Source organism: Pteropus medius, unplaced genomic scaffold (genome assembly GCF_902729225.1).
Source record: "Pteropus medius unplaced genomic scaffold, Ma_sr-lr_union100, whole genome shotgun sequence".
Lineage (NCBI taxonomy): Eukaryota > Metazoa > Chordata > Mammalia > Chiroptera > Pteropodidae > Pteropus > Pteropus medius.
The window spans coordinates 7,718,261-7,737,278 of record NW_024355990.1 but is presented as its reverse complement, the minus strand read 5'-3'; the positions used below and the strand labels follow the sequence as shown (position 1 = coordinate 7,737,278).

The 19,018-nt window shown below is 38.1% G+C and overlaps 1 non-coding gene across 1 annotated transcript; it reads right to left on the bottom strand.

Annotated features, from left to right (window-relative positions):
- Positions 1-11,707: 11,707 nt before the first annotated feature.
- LOC120600478 (5S ribosomal RNA) lies at positions 11,708-11,826 on the bottom strand. The gene has a single exon (XR_005652195.1). It is a non-coding gene; the product is annotated as a 5S ribosomal RNA (ribosomal RNA).
- Between the last annotated feature and the right edge of the window lie 7,192 nt (positions 11,827-19,018).

Genomic DNA, 19,018 nt, shown 5'->3' with positions numbered 1-19,018 from the left:
CTGGTCGTCTTGGAGGCATATCATAATATCAAAACAAATCCATTTAAACAGTATTTACTAGATATTTTTATGTGCCTGTACTAAGCCAGTACTAAGCATGAAGTATTCAAAGATCATTCATTGTACCTGCCCTTGAAGCACTCGATGTTAATTGAAAGGCTTCCTACAAAATGTAAGCATAAATTACTATTATGGCAAATAATGTAAAATGTTAGGCTAAAAGTTCATTTATTAAAATGTTAGGGCTGCATCCATGAGCCACATTTCAGGTTATGTACATTTAGTTTATTACTGGAGGCCACACTGCAGTGCATTCAATAGAAATAAATTCTGTGGAGATGTTTGAGGGAAGGAATTCACCTTTACCCTCAAAATTCTAAGATTCTTTAGCTGAACCTTAAAATAAAACCTTCGGGTCAGCCGATGTCGGTACAAAACAATTTTCAGTGCCAGAGCATAACTCAAGATTCTAAAAATGTAAAGAACTACCCAATATTACAAGAGTTTATCGATAGGGTCACCAGGTAATTCTAGATATTCTTGGATAGTTCGATAATTTTGTGGAAGTGGGCAGGATTCTCGAAGGAGCTCTGTATTGAAAACCAACCATCATTACCATAATAACATTATAAAAACGCTTTATTTTACACCTTCATGCAACAGCTGGCATCTGCTTTGTTTCCAGACCATTCTGAACATCGTTCCTGTTTCAAAGTGACTTAGTCCAGGGACTTTTAACAAGGAGCTGACAAAGTAACATCAGAAGCCATCTCTCTGAAGCTAATGGATCTACGACACAGTTGTCGCTGAGTTTCCAGGTTATCCGTACCAAAATACAGCTCGCAATGTGCGTGCCCCTGCCCGAACATGTCTTATATGCCAGAGGATGTTGAAACGACATCCTGTTGGCACAGGCTCTATTTACCACAGTGCCCTGACTTCATGGGCTGGGGCGCATTCTATTTGGGTTGTGCAAGGCAAGGTCATCATTGCATAAAGCAGAAGCCCACGGGTGGCTGTTTCTGAGGTGATCTGACGGTCTCCGGTCACAGCAAAGGCTGAGTGAGAGTTACCTTGGGTGTCTCTGGGACGTGGCAAAGCAAACTTACTCAGAGTTCCGTGGCTGAATCCAGGAAAAAAGTTGACTACTAAAATGAGTCACTATTGAGCAAAAACCTTGTCTGTAACTCTCTTTTGAGGTTATGTGCTCTTCTAAAATTACATATTTGGATTGATATATTAATGTGCCTGGATTGTGGTTGCCTAGAGACGACTTGGAAGCCACTGAGTTGGACGATGATGGTCTTTGTCACCGATTATATCATCGTATGCATTGTGCTTCACTCACATCTTTCACAAACAGAAACAGAGTTGCCCTTTCTCACCTTTGAAAGAAAAGGCATTTTTTATATTACCTCCCTCATCCCTTTTAGGAGATATTTAATCCTCTCTCATGATGTTTCATAGATTTGTAAATCATTTGAATCAAATATTATCACTTTGAAGAGACTAAAGAGGCAGAAGTGACAGGAAATAAAGACAAAGGAAATCCCAAGACGAGCTTTGTGAATTACTTTTGTTTTTCTCTATTTATTCATTCAACAACTTGAACAACTACTATGTATGATGTTTGGGGTGAGGTTCTGGGAAGAAAATGAATATAAGACAAATAATATGCTGCTCTGTTCTCAAGGAGAGGCTACAGGAGAAGGCAATGATGGAAAGTGACTGACAAGCACATGTATAGAGTTGAAGGTACAGTGCTTGCCTGTGGCGGGTAGGGTCAGGGAAAACTAGACGGAAGAATCTCTTTCATCTGTTCCTCAAAAGCGCATAACTACTGATTATCTGAAGATAAGAAGGCAGGCTTTTATGTTGCGTCAACCAAGGCACAAAAGTGGGGAACTGGAGAGCTGGGAACTGAACAGTTCCTTGGCTCAGGAAGGCTGATGTGTGATTAATGGATCACAGCAGGCATCAGAATGTGAGGAGAGAACCTAAAGGAAGATATTTCCATGGTTAAGGACGTAGTCTGATGTGATGGCGTTAGAAATTAAAAACGACATATAAGTGTGAGGAAGGACTCGAGGGGAGGTATGAGGGATGATTTGGTGACTGAGTGGACTGGACCAGTGAAGCTGAGACTCCCTCAAGGGCAGTTTCTGAGACTTTGAACCTGGGTGTGAAGCAGAAGGATGGTACTGAGAACATGAACTAAAACATCAGGGAAAGAAATCCGGGGGCTTCAAGTCAGACGGGATATGAGCTCACTTTTAGATTTGTATATTATATTTAAAAGCGATGGCTTTCAGGAAGTAATGTATGATTCAGGGAAAGACGCCCACCAGCTATATGAATTGGGATAAACATCAGAATTACTGCGAAGCTAGAAAAGAGTGTTCTGGGTTTAAATTAGGCTGTCTCTGTGAAGTACGACGATTTAATATTTTTGCTCATTTATCTTCGGATCAAGAGAGGTGAAAGAGATTTCTAATTCTGAGATGACAGAGATGTACTTTTTCCTCTGCCTGCTAAGTACAACTAAAAATCCCTGGTCGTTATATGTAAGACTCTGAAAGGTAGAAAGGATAGATGGGTTATGCACCGTGGGACCCAAGGAACAATAAAAAGGTAAGTTCTCTGAATTTTCTCTGTGCCTCATGTATCCCAGACTTGGAGCTAAGAAGACAGTCATTCAGAAACACCAATAAGTACAGGCACGAGAAACCCCAGCAAAAGTCCACTCTCTCTGCCCAAGGACCAGGAAAGGGGCAGCTTGGCAAGAAAGAACACTTCTAGACAAGGAGCACCCTGCTCCAGCCAAGAAAACACAGAAAACACTGTGGCCCTACCCCTAGCCCAAAAGCAAAGGCCGATTAAAAAGCCCAGATTCCCACCCTCTCCCGACAGTGAGAGATGCATGAACCTTCTTCCCCTGCAGTGTCAGAAAGCCATCCAAAACAGAAGATAGAAATAAGATCCAATTCCAATGGCATCATACCCAACGTGTTCAAGTTTCAATTAAAAAAAATCACCCATCATAGCAAAAACCAGGAAGATCTCAGACTGAAGAGAACAAAAGAAAACAACTGATGACAATATTGGAATGATCGAGATGATAGAATTAATTATCTGACAAAAATTTTAAAGCGGCCATCACGAAAAAAAAAAAATTTGCTTCCATGAGTGATTATAAAGATGCCTGAAACAAGTGGAAAAATAAAATAAAATTTTCAGCAGAAACAAAAGATAAAACAAAGGGCTAAATGGACATTTTAGAATAAATAATTCGATAACCCAAATTTAAAAACTCAATGATTGACCTGATAGCAGAACGGAGGGAAGAGAGGAAAGAGTAAGCTTGAGAATGGAATGATAGGCAAACAATGTATATTTTTCAATTCTGATTTTATGCTCCCAATAAACAAAAAGCAAACAAATAAATTAACAAATTTGTTAATTTGTTGAAAAAGAGAGATAAAAGAGACTCGAACAGAAAATGAACAGTTTCAGGAACCTGCGAGGCTATAACAAAAAAAGATAACACTCAGGCCAGTAGTATTCTACCCAGAAGGCGAAGGGAAGAAGCGTGATGCTGGGACCTTTCACCAAGGAAGAAATCAGGTGACACATGAACGCATTAAAACATCGCCATCCTATGTCATTAAGGATCTGCGAATTAAAACAGGAATAAAATGCCAGCATGCAAATGGCTAAAAACAAAAAGAAAACAACAATAGCAACAACAAAAAATGTCCGACAATACCAAATGCTGGTGAGGATGTGACCCAACAGGAATTCTCGGTCACTGCTGGTGGGAATGTACAAAGGTACAGTCACTCTGGAAAACTGTTTGGCAGTTTCTTATAGGACTGAGCACGTAACTACCATACGTCTCAACTCAAATGCACTCCTGGGCATTCACGTCAGAGAAATGAAAACTCACTTTACGTAATTATTGGCACGTGACCTTTAATGGTAGCTTAATTTGTAATAGCCCCAAACTGGAAACAACCCAGATGTCTTCAACAGGTGAAGAGTTAAACAAATGTATGCATCTGTAACACAGACTGCTACTCAAACAATTAAAAGAAACAAACTGTGGACGCATAACAACGATTTCAATGAATCTCCAAAGAATTATGCTGAGATGAGAAAAACATCCCCAAGATTATATAGCGTTTTTCGTTTTTTTTTTAACCTTTATATGACATGATTGAAATAACAAAAATATAGAAATGAAGAAGAGATTAGCGGTCGGCAGTGAGTTAAGCAGAGCGTAGGAGCGGGAGGGAAATGGATGTGGCCATAAAGGACACGGGAGGAGTCCCTGGCTTGATGTATATGTCCCATGTCTTGACGGTATCAGTATCAAGATTCTCACCGCAATAATATACGATAGTTCTGCACATGGTCACAACAGCGGGAAGCCAAGGAAAGGTTCTCTCTGCATGATTTCTCACAACCATATACGAAGCTGTATTACAAAGTAGAAATTTAACTAAAAGCAGGCAAACAAAAAAAAATGAGAAAGTACGAAGGTTAAGCTCTTCTCGGGAACAGTGATTTGTTCAATATGGATTGTATGTTAATTCTTGCACTGCAGGGCAGTGTTCTAAATGTACACTTTAGTAGAAGGCAGCAAAAATGTTGGGAAATCAGCGCTGCTATGAAACCCTGCTTCGCTCTCTCTTGAGTCATGGAGATTTAAATCTGCAATCCTAAAACTGCGTTAGCATGCGATTCTGCAACTTAATAAAACACACTTGTTCCAAAAATGAGGGAGAAATGTAATATTAAAAAAGCAGCAATCAAGCAGAATTATTGCCGTATACATAAATATATTAAGGAGGGGGAAGCAATCTGACTTTTTGTGTATAAATTAATTTTTCAAATGAACTAGAAAACTCACATTTGTATGAGAACAAGTAGTAAATGTTTACATAATCTTTCAATTTTACCATACTCAGGAAATACGGGAAAAAAGTTTGTAGCTATGCTTTCTTTCTTTTCTTTCTTTCTTTTTTTTTTCAATTTTATGTTCTAATAAAATCTCTAGGTTAAAAAAAACACACAGACACACAGAAAATGTGCCCTACAGAGTGGTTATTCCCCCCGAAATGTTAAAGAAAAATTGCTTAATGATTCAAAGTAAATTCAGTATTTCAGTTTATTCTTTTAAACATATGAGAATTTAACTGTTCTTCAATTTTTGCACAGTATCTTATTTGGAAGGGTTTTACTTAAATGTTAATAAAATTGGCAGCAATTTCGGCTTCCTCACTTTAGTAAAAGGATTTGATTTTTTTTCTTCCCCCAAATCATTACATAAATGACCCTGTGTGGTGGGATCGGATGGGCTAAAGGGGTGAGCGATACATAGTCTCATTTGAAGCACAATGTTACTTGATAGTTCATAAATTAATTTCTTCTGGCAAAAACGTAGTACTAACACATTCTCATGGATTATCCATCTTTACCTTATCTCAAGTTCTCCTCCACCATGTCTATAATAGCGAAAAAGCCTAAAATCTGTTCTCTGTGCCCCGGGGCTCATCGCAAATGCATCAAGTCCTCAGATCGCACAGGGCCTGCCAGACGTGGCCACCACAGGGACCGTGGGTCCTATATACTCACCACTTTTCCCCTCCCTTGTTCTGCTGCTGACTCAGATGCCATCTCGCTGTTCCTCAAGGACACTTGGCATGTTCCCAGCTCGGAACCTGGCCACGGACCTTCCTTCTAACCTGGATGCATTGCCCTTGACCACACGTGACCTGTTCCTTCGTTTCATCGAAGCTCCTTCTCAAACGCTCTCTCATCAAAGCTGTCTTCTCTGTGCTCTGTCTGAAATAGCACCTTGTTCCCCAACGCTCCTCACCCCTGATCCTGCTCCATTTATTAAGAACATTGATGTACCCTTAGGTAATTATGTTTGTTCTGTTCCCAGCATTGGAAATTAAGCACTATGAGAACAAAATCTTTGTTTGTTTTTACCGTGTGCCCCTAAAGTCAAGAACAATGAATGGCACACAGTAGGAGCTCAATAAATATCTGTTAAATGAATGAATGAATTAAATACAGCTACATACTATGATTTGCCTGATCTCACAAAAATAATTCTTTATGGATTTCAGACACCTTAAAAAAAGATTAGTAACTTCCTCCATTGAACACAGATTACATTTTAAACATGAAACTCAAGCTCTTTATTTCCTGAACTTGTCGTGCTTGTCACTCCCTAGTGGGGTGACCGATCACCCTAGTTTGCCGAGGACTGAAGAATTTCACGGAACGCAGGACATTCAGTCCTAAAACTGAGGAAGTTCCGAGGAAACAAGGGTGGCGCGGTAACTCCGGTACCCACACATCCTCCTCTTCCTCTCGGCTGTAAGCGCCTCTGTGTTCTCCTTCACCCCGCAAGGCCCCAGTTTCCTCCAAGACCCAGCTCAAGCTTCCCACCCTCAGCAAAGCCTTCATAGTCTCTGCCACACTCCCTGATGTTTTCTCTGCTATGTTCAGTAGCTACTCTTAGTAATTTAGTTTACATTGTTACATCGGAAAACATATTTGTCATTAGAATATATGTATATATATTATACATATACATATATACACATATATTCTAATGACATGTATATATATATGTGTGTGTGTATATGTATATATATATATGTGTATATATATACACACATATATATATATATATGTGTGTATATATATACACATATATATATATGTGTGTATATACATATACACACACACATATATATATATATCACACATTCTGCCTCCTCAGTGAAATTTGTTCTTAGAAAGTAGGAAACTATGCCTCACTTTTTCATATGTCTGACCATCCAGTGCAGTGCTTGAAATGTAGTGAACATGCAGCAAACGTTCGTTAATGTTGATGGATGGATTCTGTCTTTTGGAAGTTGACTACCTGGATAAATAATCACCCGGTAGGCTGCTTAGAGTGTGAAGTAGAGTTTAAAAACCCAGGACACGTGACTGTGACAGATCCACAAAAGGAGATTATTTTAATTGAAAATAAAAAAATGGAAAAAGTACAGACCTGGATCGAGATGTCCCCTTTGAAAGGATATCTGATCTTCCTTCTTTTGTTCTATCCTGAATATTATGAATCCATATAATGTCCTTATAGCTAAAGTTTAAACTGGCATCTACACAATGCCAAAATACATGATTAAAATGAGAAAAGATAATAAAACATCGTGATGACTTGTAATACACCATATGCTAATATGTGGCAGCATCCTGACCAAACGAAGTTTTCACTTCTCATCTAGCTATTTTGGTGCTGTGTAGACTCAGTCCAAGAACTAGAACAGTAGGAAAACTGCCACAGTTATGCTGAATTTTACTGGCTTAGCAATGAGGGGAAACTCGCGTAGCGCTTGCCAGAAAAATAACTGGCTTTAGCTGGTGCTATTAGTCTCACGCTTTTTAGGAGAACTTAATTTAAAACAAAATTGTGGGCCTCACACCCACCCTAATGTTTTGAGACCGCTGTAACAAGCAAATGTTCAAAGTGTTCTTTATGCAACCAAGTAGGCAAGTTTCTTGTTCGGGCTCCATCTATAACAAAAAGATTTTCGTTTGGTGAGCAGTGATCCCTGAGTTAGCACAAGCAAACACATCAAGATGCATTCAGGCTTACAGCGCAGACATCTCTGGGCAGCAAGGTCTAACCTGACAAAATAATCACTATGGAAAAACAACTTACAAATCACACTCGCCACCGAAATAGAAGCTTGGTTTCCTAACTGGCTTCTCAGGGAAGCCCTAAAACAATATGAGGGATTGTTAATTGAGGTTTAGAGTTACTATCTTATGCCTGCACCTTAAGCATTAATTCTGGCTCGTTGCTATGGAGCATGTGCTACATCCACACGAGGGATGTTGGGATTGATCCCTTCGCTACTCGGAGTATCTAAAAGGCTATATTATATTTCAGGAAGTATAAACCTTTGACTCTTCAGTAGCGGTGTTCCGGCTTTAATGTATGTTTCAACTCCATCAGAGACATGGTCTCCTTGGATAAGAGTATGTTGAGAAAATACAGAAGAGAAAATGCCTCCTAAAAGGAGTGAAATAATTTTTCAGAAACTGTATCATGGTTTCCTTCATTCATGTAAAACCTGAGCTTTTCATAGAAACGGTACCAGGTAACAGATAACATTCCTACCTCTACTGCTACTAATTTTCCTATTGACAGAGCACCTGTAATATTAAAATGCTGTGCTTGATGCTTTATTCACTCACTCACGATACGTAGTAATTGGTGAACCACTGTATCCTCCTCTCCATGAGGCTGATGAGAAAGGAAATTAATACACATAAAATAATACTCACTAACCTTTACTGAAGCTCAGCTCTTTCCAGACACTATTCCATTGCATACTCTGAAATATTATTTCTCACTTTTATGAAAATGTTATAATATGGGTATTATTTTAACCATTATACAAATGAGGAAGGTGAGTTTTAATATATTGCTTAACCTTTCGGATCCCCAAATAACTAGTAAGGGGACGATAGAATATAGCCACACCTGACTGCTGTCTAAGCCCTCATCCTTTTCCAGTCTGCAGACCACCCACTGTGCGTGGAAGCTGCATGCAGAGAAAGTGATTAATGAGCACCCTTAGAATAAGATCCCGTCCTCCATGATGTAATGTAGAGGCAAGTCAACTTCTTGCCTTTCCTCCTTTTAATGATAACAAGAACATTTAACATAGCAGCTCCCCCTTTAACACAATTTTAAGTGTAGAAAATGATATTGTGAAGAACAGGCACGATAGTGTACAGACGATTATTCATCTCACATCATTGATACTTTATACCCATTGAAGAGCCACACCCCGTTTCCCTTCACCCCGGCCCTGGCAACCACCATTCTGTCCTCTGCTTCTATGAGTTTGGCTACTTGAGATACCTCATCTCAGTGGGATCATACAGTATTTGTCCATCTACGATTGGCTTATTTCACTTGGTCGACTGTCCTCCAAGGTCATCTTAACAAGACCACAGACGACCAATTTTACTGAGAGTGTCACGTGGCAGAATCAGACTAAATGAACAGTCCTTCTAAATACATTCTGTGTCAAAGGAAATAGAAGCAAAGCCAAAGCAAGAGACGGATTTTCTGATGAATCTTGTCAATCCAGGGAACCAAGCTGGAATAAACAGCTCACGCGGGGCCTTTTATGTTGTTAGACAGACTTTTTTTGTGAAGCCTGTAGCTCGTTTTATCACATGCTGTAATTTGGTTTAAAAACTGCATAGTCGAGGTTTATATAATTGAATGCAAGCTACTGACTCAAATGACTGGAATGTCTCAATGGCCATTAGTAAAGTCTTACTTGTTTTCATTTCCCACCCTCCAGATAGACAGTATAGGATTAGATGAAGAGAATGAATCAGCTCCCTTCCCTGACTGCATGGTCCCTTCATTCTTACAAGGTCGGCCTAATAAATAACATTCCTAGAAGTGAAACAAAGTTACATGCAATTAACGATAGTGATAAATATTTCTGATAGTTACTGTATCATTTAGACCAAAAATAATTTGACAAGCAAAGGTGTCATACTTTCTAAGTCAGAAAAACGAACAAGGAAACAATGTTTTTGCTTTCCATAGAGTAAGGAGACAGCTAGTATTGGAATCAAGATATTCTTTTCTCTAAACTATAGGTTTGGGAAAATCTTCTTCCCTTCCCTTCCCTTCCCTTCCCTTTCCCTTCCCTTTCCCTTCCTCTTCCTTCCTTCCCTTCCTCTCCTCCTTCCTTCCTTCCTTCCTTCTTTTTTTTCTTTTCCTTCTTCTTCTTCTTCTTTTTTCCTTCTTCTTCTCCTTCCTTCTTCCTTTTCTTTTTTTCCTTTTTTCTTTTTTTCTTTTTTCCTTTTTCTTTTCTTTTTCCTTTTTTTCTTTTTTTTTCTTTTCTTTTCTTTTCTTCTTTTTCTTTTCTTTTTCTTTTCTTTTTCTTTCTTTTTCCTTTTCTTTTTCTTTTTCTTCTTCTTTTTTTCTTTTTTCTTTTTATTTGAGCATGAGTCGAAAGCGCGAAATGCCGAGCGCGATGACGCGCGATGCCGCGCGCGCGACATTACGGAGAGTTTTCGATGGAGTTAGGCAGATGGATAGGAGATTATTAGGATTTTGAGATTATTGATGATAGGATTGATTTGGGAGAGGATTACCACCATTACTGATATGATGATGCCTTTCAGAGATGGAGCGAGATGAGGGAATTTAGGATGACACTTCACATGTTTCTTTTCACCTTTCTATGCCTTTGTTTTCTCAACAGTAAAATGGTGTAATAATAACTACTTCACAGGGTTGTTGCAACGGTTAAATGAGTTAATTATACATAGAGTACTTAGAACAGAAATGGAGCATAGTCAGTAACTTATTAAGGTGATGATGTAAAGAACTTGAACATACTTAGTAATGTGTAAATGGTTCATTTCAAAATAAAAAGTATCAATGGAGAATATTAAATATTATGTTTTTTTTAAAACTTCAATTTTAAGCTCATGGGATAAATAAACTATAAATCGGGATAAAGGAGGAGCAATGGAAAAAAAGAGAGAGAAAGGGCAATGTGGGGGAACTTGAGTAGCTTAGAAAAGCTACATGCCATAACAAATATCCTGAAGTTAGCACAGTGTCTGTGACATAGAGCATCCTTGCTTTTTAAAATTAAATTAAAGCCTGCTGCATTCAGCCAGTCCCAGCCACACCGCACCAGAACTCTACTTTCTAATGTTCCATCTCTGTTTTTTTAAAAAAAGGAATCAGCTGCAAAACGTTCAAACAGTTTACAAGTCTGAAAGATCGTGTTTGTGCCAGGGTCTCCCAGCGTGGACGGTCCTGACGGAGGACCCTGCCGGCCCAGCATCATTCGTCAGTGGCCGTGGCCAAGGAGGTGGGTGGCTGCTGATAGTTTTGGCCCATTGGAACCAGCTTTGGACGACTGCCAGCTTGTGTGTAAAAGTTTGAAATGTTTGAAACAATACAGTCTTTACAATGTTATAAAATACTAGGGTGGTTCGAAGGGGCTGCAGACTGGCTCGTGGCCAATAAAACCTCAGGACTCCAGTCAGCTGTAACCTGGAGTTTAATGCTGTCTGAGGCGTTCAAGGTCATCTCTCCACGACGTCCTGTAGGTCAGCCCAGTCCTTACAGAGCTACCTGGTTGAGCTGCTGCTCCTCAATCACCCCTGCTTGAAATCCCCAAGTCACTTTGTGTCCCTTGTGCCCTCTCCGAAAAATCATTTTGAGAGTTAACTTTAAAAGTCTTACTTAGAAAAACTATTTTAAAAATTTAACTTCCTTTCTGTTTCTCCTTATTTTAATACTACATGCAATCACCCCTAACCCATCACCCTAAGGCAACCAGCTATATTAATGGTGTATTTCATCTTAGCTCTTCTCTCAGTGAATATTTTTATATATTTATGATCATACTGAATATATAACTTGTAACCATATCTCCCAAACTTTATGTCAAAATTCTATTTTGTATGAATGTAGATTATTTCTTAAGCATAATATTAATGGCACAATTTTTATTTTATTTTATTTTAATTTAATTTATTTTTTTTTAGGTGAGGCAACCTCTGGTTGACCTCACAGATTGCAAGGACCTTGTCAGCTTACAATCCCTTATTTTTTTATTTTTTATGCCTACAGCACCTGGTCTTCCTAGGTGGTCTCCCATCCAAGTACTAACCGGGCCCGACCCTGCTTAGCTTCTGAGATCAGATGGGATCGGGCTGGTTCAGGGTGGCATGGCCCTAGACATGATATTTTATTTTGTATTTACTCATGTTCATATTATGGAATACTTATCATGTTCTTTCACCAAGAGGGTAAATGATATCCCTATTTACATAAAGCTTTTCTGTATTTAATATTATTTCCTTAGGATAAATTCCCAGATGTAAAATTAAAGGGCCAAGGGAGATGGACATTTTAGAGTTTTGAAAAAAGTTCCCAAATGGCTTTCCAAAAAGATTTTCACACCCTCCCCCACCCCCCCGCTTAACTAACCACCTGTCAGTAAAGTATAAGAGGGTTCATTTCATTCCTTCATCATCAGCAATAGTTAATAGCAAGCAATTTTCTAAAGAAAGCATTTTTCTAAATATGCTAATATTAAAAATGACAAATTGCCCTATTCGAAAAATGTGTATATTGTTTTGGGCTAGAGAAGTGCTCAATAGCATTACATAGAAAGGGTCATGGAGCTACTTCATGGGTGATTAGTTTTTAGTTTGTTCTCCAAGCAAGAAGTAATTCTTCTGAACGAAAGGGAATTTAATTCTGGGGTGCCACTGGGGTGTAAGAAAACTCTGAGGACAGAGAGACGATAAGAAAGGATGCTCCAGATGATAAAAAAAAAAAAAAAAAAAAAGACCTACAACTTTATGTGTCCTTCCCCGGGAAGTCGAGCAGCTGGCTTAGAGAAACTGTGGATAAATGCAGAGCACCTAAAAAACAGAATTTGAGGAAGTGTACAAGCAAAAAATTAAGAACATTCTATGATTGCAACAGAGGCCTTGAATCAAGAAGAGGATGCCCCAGTAATAACAGTAAAGGAAAAGGAACCCAGAAGAAACATCCAGAACAAATCCTAAGACAGACATTTGTTCACTTTCATGCAGTTTTAACAGCATGGCTAGCTTCTTAGAAAGAACCAATATCATCTACCTAAAAAACTATATAATAAAACGTACACAGTTGCCATTCTAGAATGTTCTTTGATCAAGTCCCAAGTTAATAAATCTCTATGAAATATCTTCATATACCTGGGTTATTGGGAATGTACCTTACAAATGTACCTACTTAGAAAAAGGAAAACCGATAAATACCTCCTCTTAAGAAGCATTGACTCATTTTATCTGGATGTTCTACAATTATGTTTACTTCCCTGGCCATGGATCCTACTTCACCGTCATCGGAGACTCAAGTTCTAGGAGGAGATTCCTTATGCACACTCTAACTCTGTGTTTTCCTTCTGAAGGGTATAGTATGGAATCTTTTTAAGAACTTCTCATACTAACTTCGGAGCTGAAGTGCTTTTAAGACATGTTCATGGGAACCCCCATGTATTTTAACGTTTGTATTTAATCTACTTTCCTAAAGCCTACGGTTCTTCTCTTATTACATTCCAGTGACGTTTTCTATTTCCCATGTTGCTACATCATCCATGAGGTTTTTTGTTTTTTTTTGGTCTCTTGCTGATAAAAATGAAGTACAACAGTTTCCACCCGTGATGCCTTCATTTTAAGCAAAATATAATGAACGAGGAAAATCAAGATTATATCAGATATTCTGGTTTCGGAAAGACTAGACATTTTCCAGATGTTGGGTACTTGAAATCTCCCATCTGTAACACCATGTGTCTCGATTTCAGTTCTGACGTCTGCTACTTAGCTGAGTACTTAAGCTCTATGTCCTTCAGTTAGTTCATCTCTAAAACAGAGATTAAAAATAATACCTAACCTTATGGTATTGGGGGGGAGGGATTAAATGAGTTAATAGGTGGAGTGCTTAGACCATTGCCTACAGAGAAGCACACATTAGATGTGAAATATTTTATTGCTTGTTAGAAATAAACCCTCAGAGCACCTTCTCCTATTAATCTCAGTGCTCCTTCTTTGCTTTTAATCTCTTCCAAATATTCTTCATTGGATTTTCGATTTCCAGAAAGCTTCGTATAACGTCTTAGCCTTTCTTCTCTAGTAGATTGTTTCAATCTGAACCATGTACGCCATTCTATTATAAACAAAAATCCCAACCCACTAAGTCTCTTGACATCTGTGAGGCCATATATATAATTTCACGAGCTAAAATGTCAAGTTTACTTTATTACCTAAATGCACCCATAAAAATAAAAGGAATCCATTATAAAAATCAGTAACTAATGAAATCAATACTTAATTCATTAAGTATTCCTTAATGAGTCTTCAAATTCTTGTTTCAGGTGAGATTAAAATTATATTTTAAAGTGCCTTTATATTTATGGTACAATACTAGGCAGTTTAAGCTAACGCAAATGACTGTTTTCATGTCTTGCCTCTTAACTTGTTAGCATCCACTATACCATAGATTAGATATGTTAATGCTGAGAAGAGTAAAAGTGCTTCTTTTAATTCAAATCTGTTAACGTTTCAACATTTTAATCACTCTGTCCATGTTTTCAATTTCTTTAGAAACAATTCTACCGTAATTAAGCAAAACAGAAGACTGATGACTGATTGCAAAGAAGCTGTGTCGAAAATAAACAGGGCTTTGAACTCAATAAGCTTTTCTTTTCCCAAACTTCTCTGTGTATATATAAACACACCCCATGTCCCCAGGTCCTCTCTGTAGTTCACACACTTAAATTATTCTCTTAAATTATTCTCAATTAGGTATTTCTCTACTTGTCTTTTTTTTTTTTTTTTAAATAAAAAAGCATCCCCAGATGCTTCACTATCTTCACTCACTGCTCTGTCTACAAGTGCCCTGTTCTGCCAAGCCTGTCTTGGAGATTTTACGTTTACAGCAAACTGACTCAGTATACACACTGAAAACTCTGGTGAACAGCTCAGCCCAGTGCTGGTCTTGATGCCTGGCCAACAGGCTCAAACAACAGACATAAAAGCTAAATCTGTACTTCCATTCAGTTACGAGGTTGCCAAGTTAGTTTTCCTGATACTGTACCTACAGTATATCCATCTCGCAATGTCTCAGACTCACTTCATTAACTTTGTGACATCAGCCTCTGATGTTATGAACTCAATTTTGCTAATATAAATGATACAGTACTATATAGAAATTTAAGAGGTTGTAACATTAGAAGTCTCTTCAAGATTCCCATAACAGTTAAAGAACAAGGAACCCAAATTCCCAGAACCAATTCTTGCTGGGAAATAATTCTTTATGTATGATCTTAATGCTAGTCTCCCTTCCCCCAGCCCTCTGCTTCTGATTCCCATTTATATTGCAAATAGCTTTTAATGATAGAACAGGGAAATATATTGTGGTTTCACACTTTCAGGGATTTTATGGTCACTTATTCCTAACTAGGAGATAGAGACACATAGCAGAAAAGTATTTTTTTTTTTAACATAAACCAGTTTAGTATATTGTGCTCTTTGTTATAAGAATATATGTATTTAGAAATAATATTATCCAAAGATCAACTTATAGAAGAATGTTTTCTCAATGGAAAGCCTCTATATCTGTAATGCTTAGCATAAGATGGATTTACAAGCTCAGTCACTAAATTGGTTTGACTAATTTGGAAACTCCAATTCGTCGCCATGAATCTATATCACATACGATGGAGAATATGGAAACTGGCCACGCTATTGTGCTCACAGAAGTAATGAGTGTTTGTTCAACATCAATTATACCTCATAAGATGTAGCTTATCTCAAAAAGCAAATGTAAGCAGATTTTCTTATATGATTCCAATATCTCCATTGCTCTTCACATCTTCTCTGAGTTTAGCAGCTGTCAATAATAGTGCAATAGGTTGGCTAATGTCCATGTAGCAAAAAGAGTGGACAGGCAGTCCTGTGAAGTTAAGACATAGGTCTGCCTGCATGTAACTCCCGGCTTTGTTGTTATTTAATGAATGACCTTGAATATGTTGTTTAACAGCTCAGGGCTTTAAATTCCCCTCTGTAAAGTGAGAAATGAATCAACATAGGGCTGTGATAGAGATTAAATAGTATAGTGCATTGCAAAGTTATCACGACAGTTCCCAGTGCCTAGTAGATGGAGAGAGGCAGACAGATGATAGATATAGACACGAAATTGATATTAAGACATGCTGACAGTTGAATATTTAGTGAGTCAAAGTGACGAAAAATAATTGCCTTTGAACATCTCTGATGTTAATACTGACCCTAACTTAGATTGATTTCTCCCATATGCCACCTTCAAAATCCAAAAAATATATGTCCTTTGGAATATAAGTGTGATCCGGCCTTCATTGTCGCTTTAAGTATCAGAATGTGGAGACAGTAGACAAGCAGATGTTGGGCTTGGCCCAGGTCTTCAAATGACCCAAGTGCTCTTAGAGACGTCATAAACATTTCATTTTAATGAGTTCCTTTCCTGAAAATCTGCCTTTACCACCTCACCAGATCTTGTATATCCAAGTCTAAGCTTTAATGCCCTGTCTTCCACATAGGCAAAGCGCTTTGGCTTTTCCGCTGTGCTTACATGAAGCATTTAATAGAATCTTTCCAACACAATTTATTGGTTTTGTATTCCTATGCTATGGACAGCCTCTAGTGAGTAAGCAGCTTAGGAGTAGGGCCTATCTTTGTGTCTTCCGCCAAAGCCTATCACAAGGTCCCTGGGAAAAGGTTCTGCAGACATTTGTTGAGTTGAATTAAACAATAAAAGTGAAAGTAGCATTTAAAAACTATACAGAATCACCGGTTGAGACTGAAACTTAGGTTGTCGGGTTGGTATCTTGGTGCAGCAAGCGTTTCTCCTTCACTAAGGAGGCCACGTTCCCAGATTTATCCCAGATCTTTCCTATACACTCTTGTTATTTTATTAATTATTTTATGCCGCGATTCAAATAGAGTCAAAAAACTAGAACAGTGCTTAGCCAAAAGATGAAATGACCATAGAGAAAAAGGGTGTAAAAGTGATCTTGGAAATAAATTCGTACAACTATTAGATGATCTCTTTTTCTACTATTCCAAATAATTTCAGGGGAAAATTTTAATAAGCATGGACATTGGGCTCATGAAAGCTACGGCTTGAATTAAGCAGACTAGAGATACTCAAACATCAGCAGGATTCATGCAACACAGCCCAGAAACGAACACGGCATACTCTTGTCTCTGGCAGGTTTCACATTGCTTTCCAAGACCCCAGAATAGTATTTATTCCTAATGCAGCTATATGGGAGAATTAAAAGTAGGGAAAACAATATCAGAGGCAGGTATTCTGCTCCTGGCAGGGCTCTAATTCTATTTCCTGTTTGACATATCATTTTATTTCCATTTTCCCTAAATGTAATATAGGAACTTTCCATAATAAACGATTCTCTAATTTGCCACTCCTTTGATTGGCATTTTTGATTTTTTTTTTTTTCAAGGAATCTATCGGCTGTTCCTTCACGAGTTGCAAAAATAAACGAAAAAACTAAACCACATGCCATTGTTGGGCAGAATTTTCTGAATTTGTCTTGAAGCCAAGAGAATTTATTTGACTGTCTGGGGAGTATTGAGGCAGATCTCTTATTCTCAAACAGATACCGAAGTTGCTTGAACAAATGGTTCGTGTTAGCCGGAGAAAGACACTGAATCTAAACCATGTGCCTCTGGACCTTGTGGTTTCAAGTTGAACCACAAGCAGCAAGAAGAGCTGTCAGTCTCTAGTCTTGATTTCAGCCATGCTCGCAGGAAGAGAAAAACTGTCAGCGGCACCTATCGTGTTGTCTTAATAGGGGGAACCTGTGAACTCTACAACACAGGCGAGTCGGTAGTTGTGTGAAGGATAAGAGATGGTATCCAAAGCCGCACCCAGTGGGACATCACGAAGACACGCGATTTTTCTCTACGGGGCTCTACACATGGTAAATGTAACAAACTGAAAGCTTTCTGGGGAACAGATACAACCCAGGGAGGTAAAGGAACATAAGAACCAGGCATCTTCTGATAGTTATCATAAAGCTAAAGAAAAACATCCCCGAAGAATTAGTTTAGAGACCCAAGAAGACTAAGGTTACTAGACCAGAAAAACAAGAAAGACAAATTCCTGAGTGGTACCATCTATCAAACTCCTAAAGCAATGCTGGGATGTTCTAAAGGAATATTAAGTGCTGTTTTATGTCACGAAGGCAAGAGAATCACTTATCCACATATAAGTGTGGCTTCCTCAGTTACTACACTCACACCTTATCCAAACCACTTAGATTATGGAAAAAAGATTCTGAAAAATGGAGAAAGGTTTGACTTTGAGTTATCTGGCCACTGGATGGGATTGTAAAAACCTTTTATGCTTCCTCTCTCTTGCCTTCTGTTAAAAAGCCTTTCTCTCTCTTAGAGGGATTTATTTTAGGCAGCTGGTATGTCCATCAGTTATGTTATTAATCTAAATAAAATTATGATATCAGACTCTAAAGAACTCTATAATTTGCGGGTGAATTGTGACATATTACATAGCCGTCAAGTGGATTGTCATGCCATACAAGTGCTCTGATTAATAAGAGAAACCATACAGGTAAATTACCTTCCATCTTGTGCACTGTAAGAATTAGAATAATTTCTGGTAATTTTAATCAGCCGAAGAGCAGAATCAGATGAGTCGTCATTCCAAAGCACATTTCGAAGTACAAATTTGTTCAAATAAAACAAATTAAAACAATACCCATGTAAGGCCCCCAAAGAGTCAATTACAACAATCCATGCAGACCTGTAAGCTCAAAACTAAATTTGAGCCCACATGTCAGTCAGTATTTATTAACCACCTACTATGTGTCAAGCATATGTGGAATTTGTCAGTCCACATCCTAATGCTATAGAACGTTCTTGGAATTGCTACCTCATTCCAAAACCCATGTTGACTATAAGGTTTGGTCATATTTAAATTCTGCAAATATCTATACAACAAAACATTCTCAAACACCATCATGCTCTATCACCATTTAATTAGCCAAACTGCAAACATTCAGTTGACCTATGATATAACCCTGAATGTGTCAACTGTGCTCATGATCAGTATAAATTGAAGGCTGCCATCATAATCTTTGGTTTTCTTAAATGCTAAGGTGCATTTTTTTTTCTATTTTAACATTTATGGAATTAAGATGTGTCTCATAATTGTGTATACATTGGTTTGGGGCTTATTTACTCTCCCTTTAGTCTTCCCAACACTAAAAAGCTTGTCATTATATCAGATTTACATCTTAAAATGGGAGGTTGTTAGAATACAGTAATGCTGGAGTTTTCCTAACTCGTTCAATAATCCCATACA